Source organism: Staurois parvus, unplaced genomic scaffold (genome assembly GCF_062004578.1).
Source record: "Staurois parvus isolate SC_StPar_1 unplaced genomic scaffold, SC_StPar_1.0 ptg000018l, whole genome shotgun sequence".
NCBI lineage: Eukaryota > Metazoa > Chordata > Amphibia > Anura > Ranidae > Staurois > Staurois parvus.
Genome location: NW_028317814.1, coordinates 22141814 through 22168328, shown reverse-complemented (window position 1 = coordinate 22168328; position 26515 = coordinate 22141814). Strand labels below are relative to the sequence as shown.

General features: G+C 43.5%; 1 long non-coding RNA gene across 1 annotated transcript; it reads left to right on the top strand.

Annotated features, from left to right (window-relative positions):
• The first annotated feature begins 5668 nt into the window (after positions 1-5668).
• LOC149473185 (uncharacterized) lies at positions 5669-24989 on the top strand. The gene is made up of 3 exons (XR_016313786.1): positions 5669-6059; positions 15767-15943; positions 24402-24989. It is a non-coding gene; the product is annotated as an uncharacterized LOC149473185 (long non-coding RNA).
• The last annotated feature ends 1526 nt before the right edge of the window (positions 24990-26515 follow it).

Here is a 26515-nt window from a genome sequence, read left to right as displayed (position 1 = left end):
TAGTCACTGTGCTGCCCATTAAAATAAAATTGTATTTAATTTTAAATGCAATTAGTTAATTAATTAAGTGCCCACATTTTTCCTTATATTAGCTCCTCCTGCTCAACAGGACTGTGGGAGGAAAAACTAGCAATACTGGTTTGCGCAGTGCTGTCAATCTAAAATTGTAACCATAGCCATGGAAGAGGAAGGCATAGAGTTAACCTTTGTACCACTGTGTGGCCGCTGCTTCATTGTCCATTGAGGTATGTCCAAAATGTGAAACCAACAAAAAATAAAAACATGACTGAGACTCAATCAACCAGTATAGTATATGAAATAAATCAATGCCTAAAACAATTAAGAAAAAGGTAACCAAAACTGAAAAAACAACTGCTTATAACACCAAGTTGGACAAATTTATTACAGCAATAATGCTATATGTTAAAATTAAAACCTGGCCAAGGCATAGGTTCCAAGTTCCCATATTTCTATACAGTATATCATACTGGGATCAAGCAAAAACATTCAAGATAATGTATTATTTTTGAATGGATCTAGAGCAGTGGTTCTCAACCTGTGGGTCGCGACCCCTTTGGGGGCCGAACGACCCTTTCACAGGGGTCCCCTAAGACCATCAGAAAACACATATTTCCGATGTGCAAAGAGCAGCTACTGTGTAGAAAGCAGCTGCTGTGTTGAAAGCAGCTACTGTGTAGAAAGCAGCTGCTGTGTTGAAAGCAGCTACTCTGTTAAAAGCAGCTACTGTGTTGAAAGCAGCAGTATTGGAGGTAAAACGACACTCATGAATTATAATTACTGGATAAATAATTTTATGGTTGGGGGTCACCACAACATGAGGAACTGTATTAAAGGGTCACGGCATTAGGAAGGTTGAGAACCACTGATCTAGAGGAAGGGCTATTCAAAGCACCAAATTAAGGATAAACTTCCATAGAATTTCACAGCAAACATCCCAATGTCGTTTTCTCTGGATGGTGTGGGTCAGTATTCCACTATGTAACAAAAGAACTAAAGGTTCCTGTGTCCAGATCAGGTAACTCACACTGAGTGTTCTGGCTTGGGAAGTGCCTGTCCTGGCTTGGGAAGTGCCTGTCCTGGCTTGATGCATGCAATATAGGAAGGAGAAAACCCCCAAACGCTGCACACCAGCAAAAGCCAACAATCACTAAAGTGAAAAGCAGCCTCAGCCCAGTTCCATCCATGTCTCTCCGCATGATGTGTTCCGCCCCACCCGCGGGGTTTAGTAATGGAGAACCTACATGGGGGGGTCATAGTGGTTTTCTCCTTCCTATATTCCACTGTGCAGTTGCATCCACTATATACAGTATGTTCAATCCACCTTAAAGTTTTACTAAACCCACATCAGTAAAATCAGTCTGTATATACAGCAAAGCATGCTTGTTCTATTCAATGTGAAAGCTAAGGGGTTAATCATCCACATTTGTAAAAGACAGTTTGATCCTGTCTTCTCCGATCCTCCCCTTCTTCTACTGTCCCCAATCCATCTTCTAATAGAACAGAGCGCTAAAGGACACTCTGCGCATGCTCAGTTTAGTGTGCACAGCTAGAAAGTTTTTTTTTCTTTGGGAAGGTGCATGTGATCAGCACATGGCCAATCAGCACTGTCCAGACCGAGGGTCAGGCATCATGCAACCTCAAAGGACACTCAGAGGAAAATGATAAATCCTCCTACAAGATTAACCAGTGCTCAGCTGGACACTGATAGAAGTCACAAGACTATACACTGCTGATGAGAAAAGGTATTTAGCATTTTATATTTACTAAAATAATTGCATTTCCATGTTCTGTGTACTATGGAAGATTAGATATAGTAAATGCAGGGTCATGGGTTTTGTACCCATTTAAACATTAAACCCACCATACAGGTTCAGGAGCTTTGATATCATGGCATGCCAATGTGTGCTATAAGTAGAGAAGAATAGGCTTGTTACAAAGAAAACTATGCAACTTTTAAAAAGTTGTAAGTTGAAAATACAGCTTGCAGGGCTTTATAGTGGATGAATAATAGCAGTGCCTTCCCACTATCCCCTGCAGAGAGTGAACTCCAAATTGTACTTAACCACTTCAAGTCCAAACACTTAAACCCCCTTTCAGTCCAGGCCAATTTTCAGCCTTCAGCGCTGTCACACTTTGAATGACAATTGCACGGTCATGCAACACTGTACCCATATGAATTTTTTGGCCTTTTTTTAGACAGATAAAACTTTATTTTGGTGGTATTTATTCACCACTGGGATTTTTATTTGTTTTGCTATATAAATGAAAAAAGTGTTTTTCTTATACAAATTTGCAAATAAATAATCTTTCTTCATACATTTTGGCCAAAATGTATTCATCTATCTTTTTAGTAAAAAAATTATAATTAAAAAAAAAAAATTCTACATTTGTATTTTATTTTTTTATATTATTATTTATGTTTTTTTTAACATACTGTCACCGTAGCAGTACAGTGTCAACATAGTGACACTGTACTGCTTGTGGGGGTGACGAAGATTTTTTTTCTTTTTTTTACACTGATTGCTTTTACACCCATAAAGGCTGTAACAGCAATCATTTCTCCTCCCTGGCTGCATTCCAGCAGCCATTGAGAAATACTGTGTGAGCTGTGATTGGTCACAGCTTGTCACATGGAACAAGGCTGTTGTGAATAGCCTTGTACCATGTGACCTCTTTGATCATTCACGGATTTCACATGTAGTATACATTGATGTCAGGAAGTGACATCTTGTTTACTACTATTCATGTGATCACTGATTGGCCAATCAGTGACCACATGAATCAGGACTTCACACAGAGGTCCCGTACAGCGATCTGTGTTCCGTTGGCACTGATCGCGGTCCCACTCGCTCCCAGGGAGCATGCACACGCAATGGATGCAGGGGGACGTTTAGAAACATCCCCCCGCATCGGCAGAGCTCCTGTCTGGCCGTTTATCGACATGGGCCAGAAGGGAAGAAGTTAAAGCCACATTCAATCAATAGATCAAATACAATATTCATCAGCCTCTGTATAGAAAATCTCCAAACTCAACAAGAGATACAGCAGGTATGCAGGGCATGTCTTAACAGAGGCGGACTGACAACTCATGGGGCCCCCGGGCAATAGGGGATCATGGGGCCCGTGTCTTCGCCCACACTCAAATCACACCCAAAAAAGCCTATGAAAGGTACCAGGGGCATCGCATGGGGCCCCCTACTGACCCAGGGCCCTCGAGCAGTGCCCGAGTTCTCCAATGGCCAGTCCGCCCCTGTGTCTTAAGCATAGTCAGCATCTGCCATTGCTGACTATGCTGCATCTCAATTATATGTCAGGTAATAGAGTCAATCAATACAGCTGTATCAGCGTTGATTCAATTACGTAGCTATAAGTGGATTACATGTCACCAATCCCAACCAATAGATGTAACATGAGGTATTACACCATAATGTTCCAAATCAGGCAAATGTGGCAGGTTTGACCCCTACTGCATATTGGAAGAGGATTTCTACTAATAGAGGAATCAGCACAAGGGACACATTCTACTGACATTTTGACCCTGGTGCTGATTTTTCAGTTATATATTTTAGCTACACTTAGGCTTTAAATTTAAAAAATCCAAACAATTTAATCCAAAAATATACAGAAGCACACCTGTCCCCCAACCCATTAAAAGTGAACAAAATTTATATCCCATATCTGAATGGGTTTTATCTGATCGTCTTGCTCAACCCTTGACCAAAAAATGAGTGTAGTTAAGAAACATTTCTGTTGCCTTGGTCAAAAGTATCTTAAGATGTACTATATAAAGGTCCATAAGTCAAATATAGGCAAAGGGCAACTTTATAGGCTGTCCTCAGCAGAAACTAATTTTCAGTAAGGAGGCAATGTCCAGTATACTTGACATTTATTTCTATTGAAGACAGTCTACTAAATGTCTAAAAACTGCCCAAAACTTGTATACAAACCAGCGGGTGGAACAAGCCTGCCTTTTAGTTACACAAAGCCACAGGTTTTCATTGTGCACCATTACAACCTTCTAGCTGCCAGCATCCTGACAACCAATGACATCATCAGTTGATAAGGAGGATGTCAGCTGCCTGCACAGCATCCTAGTTTGCCCCTCCCCTGCCCCTCTCCATCAGTGCTGGGGTCACATTAGCTCAGTGGTGGATAAAAACTGAGGGAGAAGAGAAACATAGGAATACTAGTCAGTACCAGTGTGCAAAATTGTATATGCTTTGGAAGAATAAATCCCCTCTAATGTTGGGGGTCCTACATGTGTGGATGTTGCTGTGTTATCTAAAATTATTAGAATAGTTTTTCACATTTTAGAATGGGGTGCCTCAAGACTGTCCATAATTTAAAGGGTGCCTCAGGACTGTTTGTAATTTTAAAGGGTGCCTTGACTGAAAAAAGGCTGAGAAACACTGGCATAGATAGTCAGCCCAGCACTAAATAAACTGTGTGTGATGAAAGTTCTATTATCAGGTGAGTTGGTTTACTTTTGTTTAACCCTTTATTTCTGTGCATTAATTTGCTTGGCTACTCATAGCCTAGCCACACATTAAAGCCAGCCATAGATGGATCGAATCTCTGCTGGTTCAGCAGGGACCGGCAGAGATGCGATTCATTGATCGGTTTTGGTACAACCAGCCTGTCAGATTATTTACATGCAATTACTGTCAGTGGCAATGTTCATTGTGTTCTTCTGCCAGAGAAGGCTCCCCTCTGGGAGAACACAGCAGAGCTGCGGGAGGGTTTCCACCATCAACACTGACTTTGTTGATGGGGGAATCAAACAATTTTCTTTAATGCAACCCATGGTGAAAGGAAAGAAAATTAAATAATCTGTGGCTTGCCTAAGCAATTTTCTTTCCTTCAGCCCAGTGGTTTATGCAGTAGGTTTCCCCCTCCTCTACAGTGTGTACATGTCTCAACTAAGAGTACTAACTTTCATTTCTGTCTGCTGCTTTACTCCTCTGCTATCAGCATGAGTCACTTCTGACAAGTTTTCCTGACACTATGAGAAAAAAGGTGACAGGGGAGGGACCTCCAGCGTACAGCCTGTGATTGACAGGCATCTCTGTTCCTGTGTGCTGTGTGAAGGGGGTGTGTCCCTTCTCTCCAATCAGCTTTCAGAGCTCTCCTCACTGAGCTTTAACTTCAGCTCCCCAGCCATTGGTTTCTGAAAGCTCAGACAAGCTTTATAAAATCTGGCCTTGGAACAGTGGTAGAAAGGCGAAGACGTCAGATAAACAGGTACAATGTATACAGGAGGATTTGATTCATCTCTGTGCATAAGCTGAGGCCAGTCACTTCACTGGCTATATGTAAAGGTTTACAACCACTTTACGTTATTGAAAATACTAAATCATAATGACAGCCAACGGAAACGCAACTCCCATCTTTATTTTGCAGGCCACCCCATGGCCAGCAAAAAGAAGACATGTTGAGCCAATGCCCCTAAGGAGAGATATCTCACCATTCACACATCATTCAGAGAAGGACCTGCAGCTAATGGCACATGGTGGGCATCATACAGCTACCAGCTCCCTGGTCAGAATGGCAATTATAGTATAACACTGTGCTTTGTTACTGTAATGCAGATTTATATTTGGCCACAAAATGGCAATGTGTAGCATTTTTTTTCTCTTCATAGTCCCAATACAGGTGAGCAGAGACTGCCAGGACTTGTATTGAATTTTCTTCACGGCGAATCTGGGACTGAATTACACAGTCTATGAACATGTATCAGGGGGACGGGAAAATACAAAAGTAAACGTCCAGGAAGACAATGGGGAGTTGGAGAGAGACTTTGATGTGCAAGAAGCATATTTGTTGAGAGCTGTGTCAAGCCACGTGGGCCTGGAACGGTCCGGGTTAGGCCAAGAAACCATGGAGAACACCATTTAGCCAAGCATCCAAGGGGAAGAAGCAGACTTGTGGAGACCTGTTTGCTGCAAAAGAGTGAGAGCCACCACCAACACAACCGCATCCTCAAGAGAAATGAGGGGCTCCTCACCATCAGACAGCTACACCTGTCGTTTACAGGCTTGGTGAGAGGGTTCTAACCCATTTATTGACATTTGCATTTACAAATAGTTGCTGCCATTTAGGTTCTTCAAGTTTCAGACACATTCCAGCATAGGCCACTACTAGTGATACATGCGCCAGTGCCCCTGACTGCAGACCAGGGGCGGACTGACCATTTGGAAACTCGGGCACTGCCCGAGGGCCCGGGGTCAGTAGGGGGCCCCATGAGATGCCTCTGGTACCTTTTTCATAGGCTTTTTTGAGTTTGGGCAAGGACACAGGGGCCCCATGATCCCCAATTGCCCGGGGGCCCCATGAGTTGTCAGTCCGCCCCTGCTGCAGACTGTCATCCTTATACTGTTATGACGGTCATTGCCTGCAGGATACTGAACTGAGATAACCCCTTGGCCCCCTGCAAAGCAGAACCCGATAACTGCATCCATCTATGCTTAACCCCTTTGCGCCGGCGCCTCCCAGCCTTTTAAGAGTTTCAGAAGCCAGGAGGCTGGCGAGGTTTTAGGATCATGTGACCACCGTGATTTGCTGTCACATGATCGGAAAAGGTCCCAATCGCAGGGAAGATTGGGACCTTTCCATGAGTCACGAACATAAGCGCTGGGAGTGTACAGGGAGCGCACTCTCAGCACATATGTATTTTCTAATGGCATGCAAATATGTGGCTGCTCGACATCAAGGCCCAGACGCAGAGAGGCCGCATATTTGCGTGTGCTCGGTGTCTAGGGGTTAAGCAATCTATCAAAGGAAAGGCTCTTGCTACTTAAATTCAACTTCACTCTTTAAAGGGACATTTGTCTGTCAATCCCCCCTTCTTCTTTTAAAGTGACCATTATCAGCAAAGTAACTCTTGCTTACAATTCAGAATCTTAAAGTGACCTTTCCCACCAACTTCCCCTATTAGGGAGAACTCCATAACCACTTTGCCTCTTAAAGGGAACTACCCTGTTTCTCCACATCTTAAGAGGATTGCACCTTTTGCTGAGCGCCACATGTAAAGGCCCCAACTAATCCGCAGAAGAATCAACCTTCCAGATTGTTTGTGCTCAGGGACAAAGCTGTTATGAATCAATATGATTCATAACGGCTTTGCTTCCTTTACTAGTGAGCTGTGATTGGCCCACATCTATCACATGGTACCTGGGCCAATCACAGCACCCTGTACCATGTGATTGGCTGTAGCCAATCACAGATTACTAGTATTCACAGCTGTCGTAACCCATTAATGACAGGTCAAAGCATTGCTGGTACAATGATCTTCATCGTACCAACAATCGTAAAAAAAGCATGTTGTCACCAGTCAGTGTCCCTGATCACCAGCACACCAATCATATAATCTTTTTTAAAAGTACTGGTGTGCAGGAGATGTGACACATCTCCTAGATCTTAAAGAACTCCACCCAAAAGGGCAAGTTCCTCTTTAAGGACAGCTCCCCCGCTCCCCATTAAGGATTGGCACCTTTGGGAGGCAGGGGGGGAGCGGGTACCTGAATTTGACAGGTACCCACTCCCACTTCCGGTCCGATCACCTAGGCCAGTGGTCGGCAAGCCGCGGCTCGTGAGCCACATGCGGCTCTTTACAAACTTAAATGCGGCTCTTCTGTGTGCCGGGCGGCCGGCCCCCTCCCTCCTCTCGGGCGGCCGCCCCCCCTCCCTCCTCTCGGGCGCCCGCTCCCCTCCCTCCTCTCGGGCGGCCGCCCCAAAAGTCAGGACTCTGCAGCTATCAGGATGTAGGCGGGGCAGCGTGACGAACTCCTCTCCTCTCACAGTCCGCCCTGAAGACCAGAACGGCGCGGGAACACAGTGAGAAGAACGCGCGGAGCAAAGGTAAGTGAATTGACACAGGGGGGACTTGGGGACTTAATATGGGGGATGAATTAATATGGGGGATGAATTAATATGGGGAATGAATTACTATAGGGGGGATGAATTACTATATGGGGGATGAATTACTATGGAGAATGAATTACTATATGGGGGATAAATTACTATGGGGGATGAATTACTATGGGGGATGAATTACTATATGGGGGATGAATTACTATATGGGGGATGAATTACTATAGGGGGGATGAATTACTATGGGGGATGAATTACTATGGGGGATGAATTACTATATGGGGGATGAATTACTATATGGGGGATGAATTACTATATGGGGGATGAATTACTATGGGGGATGAATTACTATGGGGAATGAATTACTATGGGGGATGAATTACTATGGGGGATGAATTACTATATGGGGGATGAATTACTATATGGGGGATGAATTACTATGGGGGATGAATTACTATATGGGGGATGAATTACTATATGGGGGATGAATTACTATATGGGGGATTAATTACTATGGGGGATGAATTACTATATGGGGGATGAATTACTATGGGGGATGAATTACTATATGGGGGATGTATTTTCAGTTTTAAAAATGTGGCTCTCAAAATAAATTTCAATCGTGGTTTTGGCGAGATTTGGCTCAGTTGAAAAAAAAGGTTGCCCACCACTGACCTAGGCAATCGGAAGCGGAAGGTGTCCTCCCTCCCTCCCTGTAATCTTTTGGGACACGTGACAGGTACCAGAAGACTACAGGACCATTCATGAAGCAAGCTGCACAGCCGGGTGCCCACACTGAAGATGCCGGCCTCCTGGAATACAGGACGGCCGGTGAAACGGGCTGCGGGGGACACACCGAGGGACAGGTAAGTAGCTGTTTTTTAAAAGTTTTATTTTTTGACAGGGTGAGTGGAACTCCGCTTTAAGCCTGGACTCTCCTAAATCAGCTAGCCCGAACCTCTTGCTACTCCTACTTATCTCACTTGAGGAGCAATATCTCAGCTGGAGGGTTAAGGTTTATCTTCTTAGTCCTGCAGGACAATTGGCCACACTAGTAAGTATATTTGTACTGTATTGGGTTTCTGTGCTAAATCCCCTTGTTTAATTGTGAACCTTTGTTAACCATTTAATTGCCTACCTTCCTTTTTATTGATCTAACACAACTGGCCAAGGTATTTTGGTGGTGCCAGCAGAAGTGTCTACCTTCCCTTTTATTGATCTAATACAACTTATTCATTTATTTTACAATAATGTGTGAGTATATTCCTTGTGTGGCAACTGGGAAAATCCCTGGCCAAGGTATTTTGGTGGTGCCAGCAGAAGTATGCTTCTGTCTTGGGCCTAGTGATGAACAGAGGACCCAAATATATCAGCGGCTCCTGAGGGGGTAGCGCTACAATAGCATATAGTGGAGGTAAGTCTTTCTCGCCAATTTTCTTTGCAGCTCTGAGATGTCTGAATGCCAAGAGCTATCAGGTCTCCTTCAGACAGGAGGCTAGACTGCAGCGTTCAAATGCCAAACTCTGTGCTATGGCTGCATACAAAGCAGCCTCCAGTTTATGTGCGGCCAAAATGTTATCTATGGATGTAAAGTGCTAAATGGGAATAGTGATAGCTCTGGTTAATCATCTGTACCGGGTACAGCTGGTTGCGGCTGTTCATACACAACGCATGGCTAGTTTCTCTACCGACTGGAGGACACCTATCTGAATAAGACCTTCTGCTTAATGCTTTGAAATGGCATATCACAATAAACCACGTCCATTAAGAGCACCCCCTTTTATCATGACCACTAATAACTGCTGTACCATTGCATACCTTGCATAGTACACTTTCTATAGCCCACAAAAAAACCTGTCCTTGCCACAAAAGGTCCATTTGGTTGTATTTGCCTTCAGGGCCAAATGTTCACAGTCCTCGCCTGCAAACCGCTCTGCCACCACTTTAAATAGCAGGTGGCTTTTCTAATTGTTCAGTGTTTCAGTTATGACTGAAATTTTGCAAAACTTACTGCATATGGCTAGCAGCATCTTTTGTGAGTACAAGAATCTGTCATCTATCCCTAGTAGGAAAATTTTACTTAAAGATCAACACTGCCCTCTACTGACTGATGTGGGGACTACAATCCCCTCAATCATCTCATCATAGCAAAGACATAACATTTGCAAATGTTCTGGAAATGTAAAGAACAATTTTCTTTTATTGGGCAATCAAAATAAAATAAACAGACTAAAAATGTTATTAGAGATGACATTTGTTGGAGATTTTTGAGCAGACAGTTGAATAGCTGCCATGTGTTAACATATGAAGCCATTTTCTGAATCATATTGTAATTGTTCTCAAAAACAGAACAGATCTGGTTCATGCATATAATTCTGTGAGTACAGAAATAACAAAAGACTTTTTCCTGTCCCGTGGAAACAAAAAAAAAACCAATATAAAGGAAAAAACATGAAAAAAATGAAAAGACAGCTGTAGTAATAGGACTTAGCATAGGTTTGAAAATTGCTAGCGGCTCATCCGCAAACATGTATTTCTTAGACATGATAACCAATGCAATTTGCCACTACTGGCTTTGAAGCAGATATCCAGGCAAAAATAACAAGACAAAAATATACAACTCACTAAAAAGATAAAATAAAAATAACTTTTGCTGCAATATTCACATTTTGTCCAGAGATTCCCCCTTAGTATTTTTTCTGCCACTAGATGTCCTCATTGGATGGCCAACATCGTTCAACCCACTTACCCTGAGCCTGGGACAACTCATGGGGCCCCTGGGCAATAGGGGATCATGGGGCCCCTGTGTACTTGCCCAAACTCAAAAAAGCCTATAAAAAAGGTACCAGGGGCATTTCATGGGGCCCCCTATTGACCCCGGACCAGAGATTCCCCCTTACTATTTTTTTCTGCCACTAGATGTCCTCATTGGATGGCCAACATCGTTCAACCCACTTACCCTGAGCCTGGGACAACTCATGGGGCCCCTGCGCAATAGGGGATCATGGGGCCCCTGTGTACTTGCCCAAACTCAAAAAAGCCTATAAAAAAGGTACCAGGGGCATTTCATGGGGCCCCCTATTGACCCCGGACCAGAGATTCCCCCTTAGTATTTTTTCTGCCACTAGATGTCCTCATTGGATGGCCAACATCGTTCAACCCACTTACCCTGAGCCTGGGACAACTCATGTGGCCCCCGGGCAATAGGGGATCATGGGGTCCGTGTCCTTGCCCAAACTCAAAAATCCTATAAAAAAGATACCAGGGGCATTTCATGGGGCCCCCGGGCAGTGCCCGAGTGCTCGAATGGTCAGTCTGCCCCTGAACTCTCCCCACCCTGTGACAGGCCAGTAAAAGCAGAAGCAGTAGAGTGATGAGCTCATCTCTCTATCGCTTTGCATTCATTTGTTTAAACAACAAATATGTCATAGTTACCTGTTCTGTGCAACGGTCTTGCATAGAGCAGCCTCAATCTTCCTATTCTTGGGTCCCCCAGTGGTGCTCCAGGCCCCTTCCCCCTGTCAAAAGCCTTAAGAGCAAGTTGCTTGTTTTGGGGGCACTCGTGCAGGCTCGCTCTGGAGCTATCTCTGTGCATCTATGAGACACAGAGTGTGGCTTGGCCCCACCACCAGCTCACTCCTCACTGGCTGTGATTAACAGCAGCAGGAGCCAATGGCTTTCAGCCAACGAGAAGACAGGGACTCGGAAGAGCTTCTGCTCTCATACACATTACTGTATCATGCTCAGGTGAGCATAATGGGTAGGCTGAGGGGGGAGCTGCACAGAATAGAATGCATGAAGGTAAAAAACCCTAACTCTTTATAATCACTTTAAAGTCTGTCTCTAGTGGATAGGGAATGATTGGAACCCTTGAAGGTTTCACTGCCCTCTGTGAACCCACAAAGAAGATTCAACCTCTCTATTTGCCCTGTGGACTATTTTAATAGGAACAGAAGACAACAGAAAAGCCAAAAAGTTTAAGGTTGTCATCAAAACAGGACATTTTTGAATGGGAACACCTGTCTCAGGGACAACTAAGAGAGGATTTTTCTTCCCTTTGGAGACATTTCCTCTCACTTCTTGATGTATTCCTGAGACAGAAAGAGGCAGTGCAGGGAGTAATGCACGCCCCCCCCCAAGGGTGTGTTCATGACGGCCTGAGTCCACAGGTGGTGTGCTGGATGATGCTGGGCGTCATTCAGTCCAGAAGTAGCCTGTGTCTGGATTGGGGGGGCAGTGAGTTTTGCGGGTGACAGAGCTAAAGAGATAAGTATTGTAGCCAGAGCTGCTGTTTAATTTTTAAACCAAGTGGACCACTGATTTACTTATTGTTTTAATACCGTGGGAAAGGGCTTTAAATGGGTTCAAAAGTAGTTTTGAAATTACATGGCCATGTTGAAGCTTATATGGCATTTTAGTACTTACATTTTGTTTCTACCTTAAAGTGGTTGTAAGCCTCAGACATGAAATATGAACAAAGCATATCCCTCTATAGTGTGTACTTGTCTCAATTGAGAGCACTACGTACCATTTATGTCTGCTGTTTTGTTCCTCTGCTATCAGCATGAATCACTTCAGACAAGTTGTCTTGACACCAAGAGAAAAAAGGTGACAGGGGAGGGAGCTTCAGCAGATTGACAGCCTCAGCTTTTTTCTTGTGTGCTGTGTTCCATCCCTCCAATCAGCTCTCAGAGATCTCCTCACTGAGCTCTGCAGAGTGTAATTTCAACTCTCTGACTCCTTTTTTCTGAACTCTTAAACAAGCTTTGTAAATTCAGCACTTTGAATGGCTGTAGAGAAGAGAAGACTGTAGATAGAGAAGTTTAATGTACGTAGGAGGATTTAATTAATCTCTGTGTATCATCTGAGGCCAGTCACTTCACTGGGTATATTTATTTATTTCAGGTACTTATATAGTGCTGTCAATTTATGCAGAGCTTTACATATATATATTGTACATTCACATCAGTCCCTAACCCTCAAGGGGCGTACAATCTAAGGTCCCTAACTCACATTCATACATACACATATTAGGGCCAATTTAGACAGGAGCCAATTAACCTACCAGCATGTCTTTGGATTGTGGGAGGAAACCAGAGCACCCAGAGGAAACCCACACAAGCACAGGGAGAACATGCAAACTCCATGCAGGAGGCGCCATGGTCAGGAATCGAACCCACAACCCATTTACTGCAAGGCAGACATGCTAACCACTAAGCCACTGTGCCGCCTGTATGTGTTTATGTAAGGGTTTACAACCACTGTAACTCTAGGTTCACATCTAAGCGTTTTCCGCAGTGTTTTGCAGAAACGCACAGCAGTCCATTTAACATGATTTCCTATGGGACATGTAAACAGCTCTGCATTTTCACCCGGTGCGTCTTTCGGAAAGGGTCAGGGACTTTTTTGAATGCAAAAAATTGCATATTTGGTTCTTCAATGGAAACACTGCAGAAAAGCATGTAGTGCATTTTGATGCATTTCTGATGCATTTTGCATTTTAAATCTGCCTAGGATGACAACAAGAAAAAATAAATAAAATAAAAAAACGCATCAAAAATGCATGTGCAAAAACGCAAGACCAAAAGCAATGCAGAAACAGATCAAACGCAAACTGCATAGGTGCTAACCTAGCCAAAGACTATTTTAATAGATTTGTTGGGATACATAAGGAAAAACAAAACAGTTGAACACCTTAGCTTTAAAAATGCTGCTCTTCCCGTAACACCAAATGATATTCTTATTCACCATAAATAATCTGTACACATCTACCACTTAATTGCCCTGTAATCTATTTTTCAATAAATTGTTTCTTACTGTTTTCTTGACTCATTGTAATATCCTCCAAGAGCTCCCGGACCTCTCCTTTTCCCTCTCATTTCCTTTGTTTGGAATAAGAGGTGAACGTTAGTTACAATCATGTATTCTCCTCTATTCACAGTACATATCCCATAGTCCATTTTTCCTAGTCCACCCAGGATCGAGCAAGGGAGGGTTGCTATATTCCTTCACACAGTGGGACCATGGAGAACAAAGTTGGCACCCTCTAACAGGAAGTTAGATCACAGCAGGGAAAAAGTTAACATTAGGAATAAATATTTAGTTTGAAAATCTGAATTTTGTGTCACTTTAATTCTGTTCTGTGTTGATCATGTGACCAAAAGCCTAGTTATTTTTCCCTGTGGTGTCTGTTGAAGGAGAAGACTAGCCTGAACACTGATACACACAGGGGCGGACTAATCATTTGGAAACTCGGGCACTGCCCGAGGGCCCGGGGTCAGTAGGGGGCCCCATGAGATGCCCCTGGTACCTTTTTCATAGGCTTTTTTGAGTTTGGGCAAGGACACAGGGGCCCCATGATCCCCTATTGCCCGGGGGCCCCATGAGTTGTCGGTCCGCCCCTGGGAGTGTCCAATTGAACACCTGCACCTACTCCACTTATGGAGGCTTCAGATGAACAAAGCTCATCACAACCTTCATTCCCATTCCAGGTAAACAGCACCACCTACAGAGGGGAGGATAAACTACACCTGCCTACATGTGTGCTTGAGTCATCCAGTCCCAGTGATACAAACTGACAGGAGGAACATACACCTAAGATAGTTGGTGTCCATTCATGCATATAGTTAGAAAAATCATTCACATATTGCCAAAACTAGCTATCAGGTCCAAGATTTCGAGCTCCAAATTGTCAGTCCGCCCCTGGATACACATCTTCATCAAATGTCACATGATTAAATGCCTAGCCTTTGGATAATGTGGAAAACACTGGAAGTAGCATTTTCTACAGGAAAAATTTCAGCCCTTCTGTTAGTTTATATTTATCCATCCCATCATGATCATTAACCTCTTCCCATCCGGCCCATGTAGATAAACGGCCAGATGGGAGCGCTGCCAATGCGGGTGGACGTTTCTAAACGTTCCCACGCATCCATTGCCTGTGCGCGCTTCCTGGGAGCGTGTGGCACCGCTGTATGGGACCTCTGTGTGAGGTCCCGGTCATGTGATCACTAATTGGCCAATCAGTGATCACATGAATAGCAGTAAACAAGATGTCACTTCCTGACATCATTGCTTACTACTTGTAAAATCTGTGAATGATCACAGAGGTCACATGGTACAAGGTTATTCACAACAGCCTTGTACCATGTGACAAGCTGTGACCAATCACAGCTCTCACTGTATTTCCCAATGGCTGCAGGAATGCAGCCAGAGAGAAGGAGAAATGATTGCTTTTACAGCCTTTATGGGTGTAAAAGCAATCAGTGTTAAAAAAAAAAAAGATCTTCCTCACCCCGTACAAGTAGTACACTGTCACTATGGTGACATTGTACTGTTAGGATGACAGTATGTAAAAAATGTACTTTTTGGTAATAAACTAATTTGGCCATTTTTTTTTTGTTACTAAAAATATAGATGAATGCATTTTGGCCAAGATTTATGACAAAAGATTATTTTATAAGAAATTTTATAAGAAAAGTTTTTTTTTTCAAAATTTTTGGACTTTTTCATTTATATAGCAAAAATAACAAACATCCCAGTGGTGAATAAATACCAACAAAAGAAAATTTTATCTGTCTCAAACAAAATGCTAAAAAATTCATATGGGTACAGTGTTGCATGACCACGCAATTGTCATTCAAAGTGTGATAACACTGAAAGCTGAAAATTGGCCTGGACTGGAAGGGGGTGAAAGTGTTCGGGCTTGAAGTGGTTAATATAAATTTATGTTAACACTTGGGTACAGGTCTACTTTCTCAGGACAACTTGACAAATCATTTAGGGTAAAACAGTTGCTGTATATGTGTTTCAACTGGGTTTGCCTAGAAATGTCCTTTAAGTTAACACGTACCCACTACCTTCTGTATCTGTCTAGCTACATCATCCAGACGTGGGATTAAAAACATTATCTTTGGCCCGGACGCACTTGGCCTTCCAGGAACGTGGGCAGGCTATGGTCCAGGAGTTGATGGTTTCCAGTCAACACCAGATGTGTGGATGCAGAAGACATCTGGGACTGTGTGGGCATCTGAAATGAAGCCATTTATTAATGGTATGTTAGCAAATGTTGTGTTTCCAAACAATGTAGCTAGGTTACGTACACAGAGGTCAAGAAAGAAATCAGAGAGTTCAAACACCTGTGCAACCAACCCTGAGATCGGACTACTGTGGAAAATCTGGGTGTTCATGTTTTGGTACCAAGCATTAAACCAGGGGTCTCCAAACTATGGCCCTCCAGCTGTTGAAGTACTTCAAGTTCCATCATGCCTCTGCCTCTGGGAGTCTTGCCTGTGGCTGTCAAAGTTGTGTAAGGCCTCATGGGACTTTCAGTTCCTCAACACCTGGAGGGCCATAGTTTGGAGACCCCTGGTCTAGACAAAATAACAGGCTTTCCTGATAGTAGACTATACTTCCTACACTGCCCTAACTGACCCATTGCACTGCTGTAGCCCCTGAAAAAATTCTGTGCAATTTCCAACTTTCACAGACCAACTTCCTGTGAGCCTGGGCTGTCATGGACACACCCCTTTGGAAGCATTAGCTTTCAGAAGAATGCTCTAAGTAACGGTACTCATGTCATATCATTGACTATAAAGTACTGAAGGCAGCTCACTCCTGACGCAGATCCTTGCTTATCACATGACCATGTTGCAGTACTACTGCAGTAATGAAGACATCCCACTGCCGGAGAAGAGGAAATGGACCCTATCACGTGATAGAGGACACCTGGAAATTAGGTAAGTATGCTAAAAATGTGCCCAAACTGTATGGGGTGGGTTTTAAATAAAGGGATGCTGTCAACATGAAGTTGGGCTTCAAGCAAGCTATTCTAAATCTGAAAACAAGCTGTTCTCTGCCTAGAACTTTTCTTCCTTGCTTCTGTCCTCTGCTCTGTGGTTCCCGCTACCATTGACGAGCCTGTGAGTATAAAAAGTTCAATTCCAGTTTGGGCATTTAATAAAAAAAGTGGATCCTCCAAAGGTGTCTGAAAACAAAAACACTACTCTCTCGTTTTATGGTGCTGCCTGATACAGCCATCCAAGTGTGGGGATTTGGCCCCCAGTATCACATAAAGCAGCCAATCCAAAAGTGAAAATGCCCATTCCATCTATGTATATTTCAGATGTACTTTCCAATCCTTAGCCATGTTTTGGAAATGAGGGCATGATGGAAGATAAAGGGCTAGGCTGGTTTTGCCAGATCTGCATCAAATCCCAAAATGACCAAATCCCCACACTTGGATGGCTGCGCTTTTTGTCTCTTAGGAGTGAGCAGACAATGTCTAATGATATGATCTACAGGGATGTCTTTGTCTATTGATGGCCAACTGTGTGAGGGAGGTGAATTGAGGCACAGAAGGAACTGTTTGGAACGGTCTTACACTAGTTTACACTGGTGATGATTTGAGTCTCATTTCCTCCTCTGGACCACAGGATATAACACTCATATTCAGGGGCGGACTGACCATTTGGAAACCCGGGCACTGCCCGAGGTCAGTAGGGGGCCCCATGAGATGCCCCTGGTAACTTTTTCATAGGCTTTTTTGAGTTTGGGCAAGGACACAGGGGCCCCATGATCCCCTATTGCCCGAGGGGTCAGTAGGGGGCCCCATGAGATGCCTCTGATACCTTTCTCATAGTCTTTTTTGAGTTTGGGCGAGGACACAGGGGCCCCATGATCCCCTATTGCCCGGGGGCCCCATGAGTTGTCAGTCCGCCCCTGCTCATATTCATACTTCAGTGCTGAATGTTCTTTTTGTTGCCATTTCAATCTACCGATGGAGTTAATCAGTGTGAGTGGAAGAAGAAGTTGCTTCTTACAACCGTAAAATACCTACATTTATGCCTGTTGGCCAACACCTCTGCTTTGGTCCATATATCCATCTTCCAAGTTGGATTGTCCTATAAATGATCATCAATTATGTTATGGACAGCCAGTTTGTGTTAACTTTTGGTCCATACGCCCTTCCTGGACACATCCATACTTAGCCACATTGGGACACTGAGTCTATATGCCATCCATCCCATGTATGGGGAGAGATGAGTCTGTTCTATTGTCTCTTTTGGTTGGCAGTCTTTCTTGATGTCCCGTTGTTTAAACAGGACTGAAAGTTACAAAGCTGGAACTCTGGGTGTTTAATTATACTGTATATGCAGTGATGTGAGTATACAGCCTATACATACACTATATTGCCAAACGTATTGGGCCAGCCCTCCAAAGCATTGGATTCAGGGGTTCCAATCACCTCCATGGCCACAGGTGTATAAAATCAAGCACCTAGGCATGCAGACTGCTTCTACAAACATTTGTGAAAGAATGGGTCACTCTCAGGAGCTCAGTGACTCCAAACGTGGTCCCGTGATAGGTTGCCACCTGTGCAATAAGTCCATCTGTGACATTTCCTTGTTACTAAATATTCCACGGTCAACTGTTAGTGGTATTATAACAAAATGGAAGCAACTGGGAACAACAGCAACTCAGCCACAAAGTGGTAGGCCACGTAAAATGACAGGCCGGGGTCAGCACATTCTGAAGCACACAGTGCGCAGAAGTCGCCAACTGTCTGCAGAGTCAATAGCTAAAGACCTACAAACTTGGTGTGTCCTTCAGATTAGCACAACAACAGTGTGTAGAGAGCATCAAGGAATGGGTTTTCATGGCCAAGCAGCTGAATCCAAGCCTTACATCAACAAGTGCAATGCAAAGCGGCGGATGCCATGGTGTAAAGCACGCCGCCACTGGACTCTAGAGCAGTGGAGACGTGTTCTCTGGAGTGATGAATCACTCTTCTCTGTTTGGCAATCCAATGGACATGTCTGGGTTTGGTGGTTGGCAGAACAGTACTTGCCTGACTGCGTTGTGCCAAGTGTAAAGTTTGGTGGAGGGGGGATTATGGCGTGGGGTTGTTTTTCAGGGGTTGGGCTTGGCCCCTTAGTAATAGTGAAGGGAATTCCTAAGGTATCAGCATACCAAGACATTTTGGACAATTTCATGCTTCCAATTTTGTGGGAACAGTTTGGGGATGGCCCCTTACTTTTCCAACATGACTGCTCACCAGTGCACAAAGCAAGGTCCATAAAGACATGGATGAGCGAGTTTGGGGTGGAGGATCTTGACTGGCCTAAACAGAATCCTGACCTCAACCCAACAGAACACCTTTGGGATAAATTGGTAAGTGGAGACTGTGAACCAGGCCTTCTCCTCCGACATCAGTGCGTGACCTCACAAATGCGCTTCTGGAAGAATGTTCCAACCTTCCCATAGACACCCTCCTAAACCTTGTGGACGGCCTTTCCAGAAGAGTTGAAGCTGTTATAGCTGCAAAGGGTGGGGCCAACTCAATATTGAACCCTACGGACTAAGATTAGGATGCCATTAATGTTCATGTGAGTGTAAAGCCTGGCATCCCAATACTTTTGTCAATGTAGTACATGTGTATATATGCTAGCCTGGGGACGTGATGGATAGAGTTTTTAACTATGTGTATATTTTGTGTATGTTATGTCTTTTTCTTCTTTTTCCTTTATGGGAAGAACTAATAACTTTATTTGTAACAGTACTTGTTGGGAATCATCCACTTTACTTTATGGTTTAATCCTGGTATTTGTATCATTTATACAATATATGGGAACAAAACAAAACAGGCTAGGGCTCTGTTGGATGTTAAAAAAAACATCCATCAGGTCCCATCAAGTGCTCCTGACGATGTCATCTTTGAGGAAACTAGTAGGGCAGAGACGGAACACACTCCACTACGCAGACGTGATCCTGGCGTGGCCATCTTGGTTTCTGGAACAATAGTTGTTTATATGATATGAAGTGCCTGGTTGTCATCTTTTCATTGTAAGTGCATTTACCACATTACATTGGTATTTTAATCAGGATTACACTATGGAGAGTGTGTCTTTTTCTTTTTCCTGATACTATGTCCAACTGAGTATATATGCACAGTGATCTGATATAACGCAACAGTACCATCATTTGACATATGGTTTTGAGGAAAGCTGGATATCTTGGATTGATAAACAAGTGCTGGTTGACCACTTTTAATTGGGGGGTCATATGATTCTGGTAAGCCTGCCTCTGTTGTACACCGAGGTGCTGTGTGGTTTATCATTAACACCTTTCCGCCTGGCCCAGGGGCGGACTGCCCAATTGGAAACTCGGGCACTGCCCAGGGTCAGTAGGGGGCCACATGAGATGCCCCTGGTACCTTTTTCATAGACTTTTTTGAGTTTGGGCATGGACACAGGAGCCCCATGATCCCCTATTGCCCGGGGGCCCCATGAGTTGTCAGTCCACCCCTGGCCTGGCCTATAGCAGATTGACGGCCGGGCGGGACACTCCTCGTTGTGACCGGGCGTCATATGACGTCCTGTCAAAAGGAGCCACTCACTCAGCCGTGGGGCCGCTCAGCGGTGCGATCTGTCACCGGCTGTGTCCAGGGGACACAGCCGATGACATAACACTACACCGGCCCAGGGGACACAGCCGATGACATAACACTACACCGGCCCTTTGCCAATGTCATGTGACCACTGTGACCAATCACAGCAGATCACATGCCAATTGTATACAAAGGATGGCTTCCTGTCACGCCATCCATTGTATACAATTACTGTATTTTTTGCTCCATAAGACGCACCTGACCATAAGACGCACCTAGGTTTTAGAGGCAGAAAACAGGAAAAAAAAATTCTGAACTAATGGACTGCAGACATAGTACAGGAGATGACCAGAGACTGTGGACAGCACAGGGATGACCAGAGACTGCGGACAGCACAGGAGATGACTGCTGACCTTTGGGGAGGGGGGGGAGCAGGGTACCCGCTCTTACTTCCGCGGAGTTGTTCTTTGATCTCACCTGTTCCTCTATCCAGTCGCGCGCTGTCTTCCCGGCTTCTGTAGTGTCGGCGCTCGGCATGACAGCCGGGTGCCCAGTGCGCATGAGCGAGAAGCACTTGCGCTTTGTGATTGGTCCGGTGGCTTCTGGGATCTGTCATGTGTCCTATGTACCGCCTTACCATTCACAAAAAGCACCGCTTCTTGCGCATGCGCACTTGGCACCCGGCTGTCAAGCCCAGCGCCCACACTACAGAAGCCGGGAAGACAGCGCGCCGCTGGACAGAGGAACAGGTAAGGTCAATGAACAACTCCGCGGAAGTAAGAGCGGGTACCTGTCAAATTCAGGTACCCGCTCCCCACCTCCCCAAAGGTCAGCAGTCATCTCCATAAGGTCCCGCTGTAGAGCTGAGCGGCCGGCCCGGTATTCTGACACGGCAGTGGTGGAAATACCGGACCGGCCGCTCCATATTCGCTCCATAAGACGCACTGACATTTTCCCCCCTTTTTTGGGGGGAAAAAGTGCATCTTATGGAGCGAAAAATACGGTATGTTGTTAGCTGTGAATGGTCAAAGCAGTCACATGGTACAGACAGGTACCAATCACAGCCCATCTGTATCATGTGAGCTTTGCCCAATCACAGCTAAGCACAACAAAAAAATTTATCAGTTTCATTTAGTAAAAATGATTGCAAATATCAATGAAATACATTGGTATTAGCAATCATAATATGTAAAAAAAAAAGAAAATCCTGATCTCTTGCCCAGAGTAGTTCAATGTTACTATGGTAACATTGTTTTGCTTTGGAAACAGTGTGTTAAAAAAAAATAGGAAAAAAAAAAGGAAAATAATGTAATAAAAAGTAAAATAAATAGAAAAATTAAAAAAAAATTTAAATTATTATTATTTTTACATACTGTCACCAGTCAGTGTCCCTGATCACCACCACACCATTTATATAATAACGCTGTACTGGACTGGTGACAATGTGTAAAGAAAAAAAACGAAAAAAAACAAAATTGTGATTTTTTTTATATTTCTACTTTTTCCAAAGAATTGTAACAAAAAATTACAACCTCCAAAAAACTCACCATGCCTCTTACTAAATAATTTGGACTATTTTCCAAAAATGGGTAATTTGGGGAGCATTTGTACTATCCTGGCATTTTCGGGCCTCAAGAAATGAAATAGGCCGTCAGTACATCAGAACTGATCGATTGTCAGATATATATATACCATGGTTTGTGGACTCTATAACTTTCCTTCAGACTAAATAATATACACTAATTTGGGGTATTTTCACCAAGGAAATGTAGCAGAATACATTTTCACCTAAATTTATGAAATGTTATTTATTTGCAAACGTTTATATCAGAAAAATGTGGGGGTTTTTAAAACGTTTCAGGTTTATTTAGCAAGAAATATAAAAACTCACTGCTGATTAAATACCACCAAAAGAAAACTCTTATTTGCGTGAAAAAAAAATGATAAAAAATTATTTATGGGTACATTGTTGCATGACTGCACAATTGTCATTCAAGGTGCGACCACACTGAAAGCTGAAAATTGGCCTGGGCAGGAAAGGGGTAAAAGTGCCCAGAATTGAAGTGGTTAAGAAGTTTGGTGGCGTTTGGTATCCACATCTGTAATTTCTCTCTCATAATCGAAGAACCACTGAATTCACAGTTTTTGGCTTCACATTTGAATTCCTTTGTTTTTTTTTTCAATTTGTGGTTACACATAAGTGTTTGATATATTTGCACTGCACTATTGTATTGCATATATACGTTTTAATTTATCCTAGCACTGCACTATTCTTTTGTGATGTTTATTATACAGTATATGCACTGAGAGAAAAAAAGAAATGTGAGCCAATATCCGGTTTTATTTAAATTACAGTGTGCAAGTTTACATTGTTACATTGGTCCAGCCTTGACTAAAGTAAGTTTGTATATGCCATACTTGTGGGATTCCTGTTGAAGCTGGAAATCCCTTACCACCAACATACAGGTATTTTTTACTCGCACTAACCATCTACATGGGGGAATTTTTCATTCCTACAGAACTCTGAAACCATGGCATTTTTTTACTCCTACAGAACACCCCAATCAGTCTGACGGATAGTGAGCCGGCCCTTTGTTTAACCACTTAAGCTCTGGAATTTTACCCCCTTCATGACCAAGGCAGTTTTTTGCTATTCAGCACTGCTCTACTTTAATGAGCAATTGCACGGTCATGCAACTGTGTAAGCAAATTTATTTCTTTTTTTTTTTTGCACAAATAAAGTTTTCTTTTGATGGCATTTGATCACCACTGGGTTTTTTTAGTTGTTATGATATAAATATATAAAGACCACACATTTAAAAAAAAAAACTATGGTATATACAGTATACTGGAAATTTTTTTTTTAATATTAATAATGGCGGTGACCAATGACTTATAGTAGGACTGTGACAGTGCAGTGGGCAATCTTACGCTGGTTGGGAATGGACTAATGCAGGTCACAGAGAGGTTGAACATCGGCCAATTTTTGGACAATAAACGCAAAATCAGTCGTTTGTTAAGCCGACGTTACCACCAACGATTACAAAAATCGGCTGACTAAATCATAAAGTTCACCCCATATAACAGCCAAACTTCTGTTCCGTGCAGGTCACGGCACATGCGCAAATTTTTTTTTGTTAAAACGATCATCCGATTTGGCCATCATTGCCGCAAAATTCATCAGTTTTCCGCAAATTTTCCAACATGACCGATAATCTAAAAGTGCAAAAAATCCGAAAACCGGCCGATCAATGAACCCGATCTTCGAACAGTCTATGGCCGGCATTACTGACATTGACATCTCCAGAAACACTAATACAGTGATAATGCTATACACTGTCACTTTACTACATAGTTACATAGTTAGTCTGGCTAAAAAAAGACAAAAGTCCATCCAGTTCATCCATAGAAAAAAAAAAAAGTTATAATCCTATACCCACAGTTGATCAAGAGGAAGGCAAAAAAAACCAGCAATGCACGATCCAATTTGCTCCTGCTGGGAAAAAAATTCCTTCCTGATCCCCCGAGAGGCAATTGGATATTCCCTGGATCAACTTTACCTATAAATGATAGTATCCAGTTATATTCTGTGTACTAATGACACTGGCTGGGAAGGGGTTAACATCTAGGAGCAATCAAAGGGTTACCTGTGTGCCTAACAATGTGTATTGCATGCTCCTTTTTACTACTAGATGTGTTTGTGGGGTTTTTTTCTCCTGAGGGAGTAGGAGTGTAGTTGGTACTGGGAATGGGGGGGGGGGGGTGATTGTTATCACCTTTTTATTTTCATTTTTTTCTTTTTTTGATTAATTATATTATGTGATCCCCTAGAATGATGACTTGGTCTCCACAAGTCTTCAAATACATTTGAACCCTTTCTTGATCGATGACTTATTCTTATTACATTACATTGAGTTTATGGTCGTTGGAGGCTTCTCCCTGTTCACCCAGATACCATTGACCTATACCTAGCAGGAGCTATCTCAGAATGTGCTGATATCATCGACTGGTAATTGCTGTTGTTCTGTTTATTATACTTTGTTCTGTTGTGTACATATGTATTTGTTTTATATCATTTATTGATTATATGTCCTTGTTTTGTTTTTTTTTTAACTTATTGTAGGCACGTATGTTTTGCCCTTTTTCCCCTGAAGAAGTGGCTTGCGTCCCACGAAACTGTCAAGGTCCTACCTTTCCTCAGACCTTGTGCTGCTCCATGTGCTGGCATCCATCTTAGGTGTCTGCAAAGCATTGTGACATCCTTTATGCTTTCAGCCCTCTGCGGCTCCTCCCCCAGGAGGTGGCGGCTTATCACATATAAGTCTGCTGTTTGTGGCTGTCCATTGCATTCGTGTCTTGTCTGTTGCACAACAGCAAGCTCCTGTTTAGCTACTCATTGCTTTCCTGGATACCGACTCGGCTTTGGCTAAAGACTCCTCCTGGCTTCTGACCCCGACTCTGGAGACCATTCTTTCTGGCTCCTGATCCCGGCTCTGGTGACGATTCTTCCTGGCTCCTGATCCCGGCTCTGGCGACGATTCTTCCTGGCTCCTGATCCCGGCTCTGGCGACGATTCTTCCTGGCTCCTGATCCCGGCTCTGGCGACGATTCTTCCTGGCTCTTGACCCCGGCTTTGGCTACGATTTCCGCTGTTGGACTTGCATAGACTGTCTTCATTTTATATTATTAAACCTACCTTTAATTGCACCTCCTTGTGTGTCTGGCTCCTCGCTCCCTGACAGAAACGCATTTGGAATCTATAACGCAAAGCATTTTTCATGGTTTCAAGTGGATACTGTATCACCAGTTGTTCATTAACACCTATTATGTCATATGGTTGGGTGTTCTTTGTATATATATGTATATATTTCCACTGATAACCATTTCATATACTATCTGTACAGTTGAGCCTACTTTGCTCCAAGACAGTGTCTGCGGTTCGCTATGGCTGATGTCCGTGACGTCTATTATGTCTAAGACGTCGGCCGCTGCCTACTGTAGCCTCCCTGTGTTGATTTTAATTATAAGCCTTTTTGTGTCTATGTCTAACTTTTTCCACCGATGGTGGTTTTTTTAACCTAATAAAAGGTGTTCAATTTTATCCACTGTTTTCACGTTTTCACTTTACATTTATTGGTACGGTGTGGTACTTTCAAAGCCCCATTAGCTTTTGTGGTTAGGGTTCTCTTTTCAATTATTTCATTAGGGGTGTGGTACCAATAAAACCATTATACAAGGATAGGGAGAGTTATTTTCTCACAACCTCCCACCCTCCCCTTACCCATTTTTTTTCTCCTACAAATAGACACATCGATGCTCCCAAGTACAGAGCCCAGTTTCTTAGTAAACACAGGGCTCTGTGCTGTAATTTGTTAAACTGATCAGCAGGTCCCAGCCAGAAATCGTTAGCCGGGACCTGTTGACCAACTTGTGCTGTAGCGAATGACAGCACAGATCAGGCATCAGGCACGTGCCCCCTACCCGGAAATGCTGGATCACATAAACATGATGCAGCGCAGAGGGTCTACTCTTTTGCAGTCCACAACTGGTTAAAGTGACATTTGCTGTTTTCGATTTTTGTCCATTGAGAGACACAGGAAGTCAAATACTGTCAGGTTATACTGCCGCCTACCGGACAATTGGACATTGTCAAACAAAAAAATGTAGGCCAGCAGGATAACCCATCCTATTCCCAGCATGCTTCCGTTTTATGCTAGTGTCCTAGAAAGATGGATGTCTTCTCATCAACTCTGTTGGGAAAAGTCTAACCACATTTTCTAGTTTTTATCTTCCTATCCACATTACATAGCCATGGAAGCACTTTCCAGAGCTGACACATTACTCCAACAGTTGGGTTTGTGTATACCTGACGTCTTTCCACTTTGCAGGTGCAACATATCTGATAATAGACGCTTTGCCAGGTGCCTCCAGCCCACATTTCATTCATAGCCCTGGTGGTGCTTGCATGTATACTGATGTGGACGTTTGCAGCCTGGAATTTTATACCTTTGCTTCCCCAGCTCCATCTGGCTGCCTCCTCTGCTCCATTAAAAGGACAATTTTACTGCAGTCAAGCAGGATTTTATGGGCCAAATAAAACAGATGTTTGGTAGCTCTAAATGTGCCTTCCGCCAAAGGCGTGTGCCACAAGCAGATTGCTTCTGCTGTGAACACTTACAGCAGAAGCCGATCTGCGAGTGCCGGTGAACAGATGTCCGCCGGCACCTGTTGATCGTC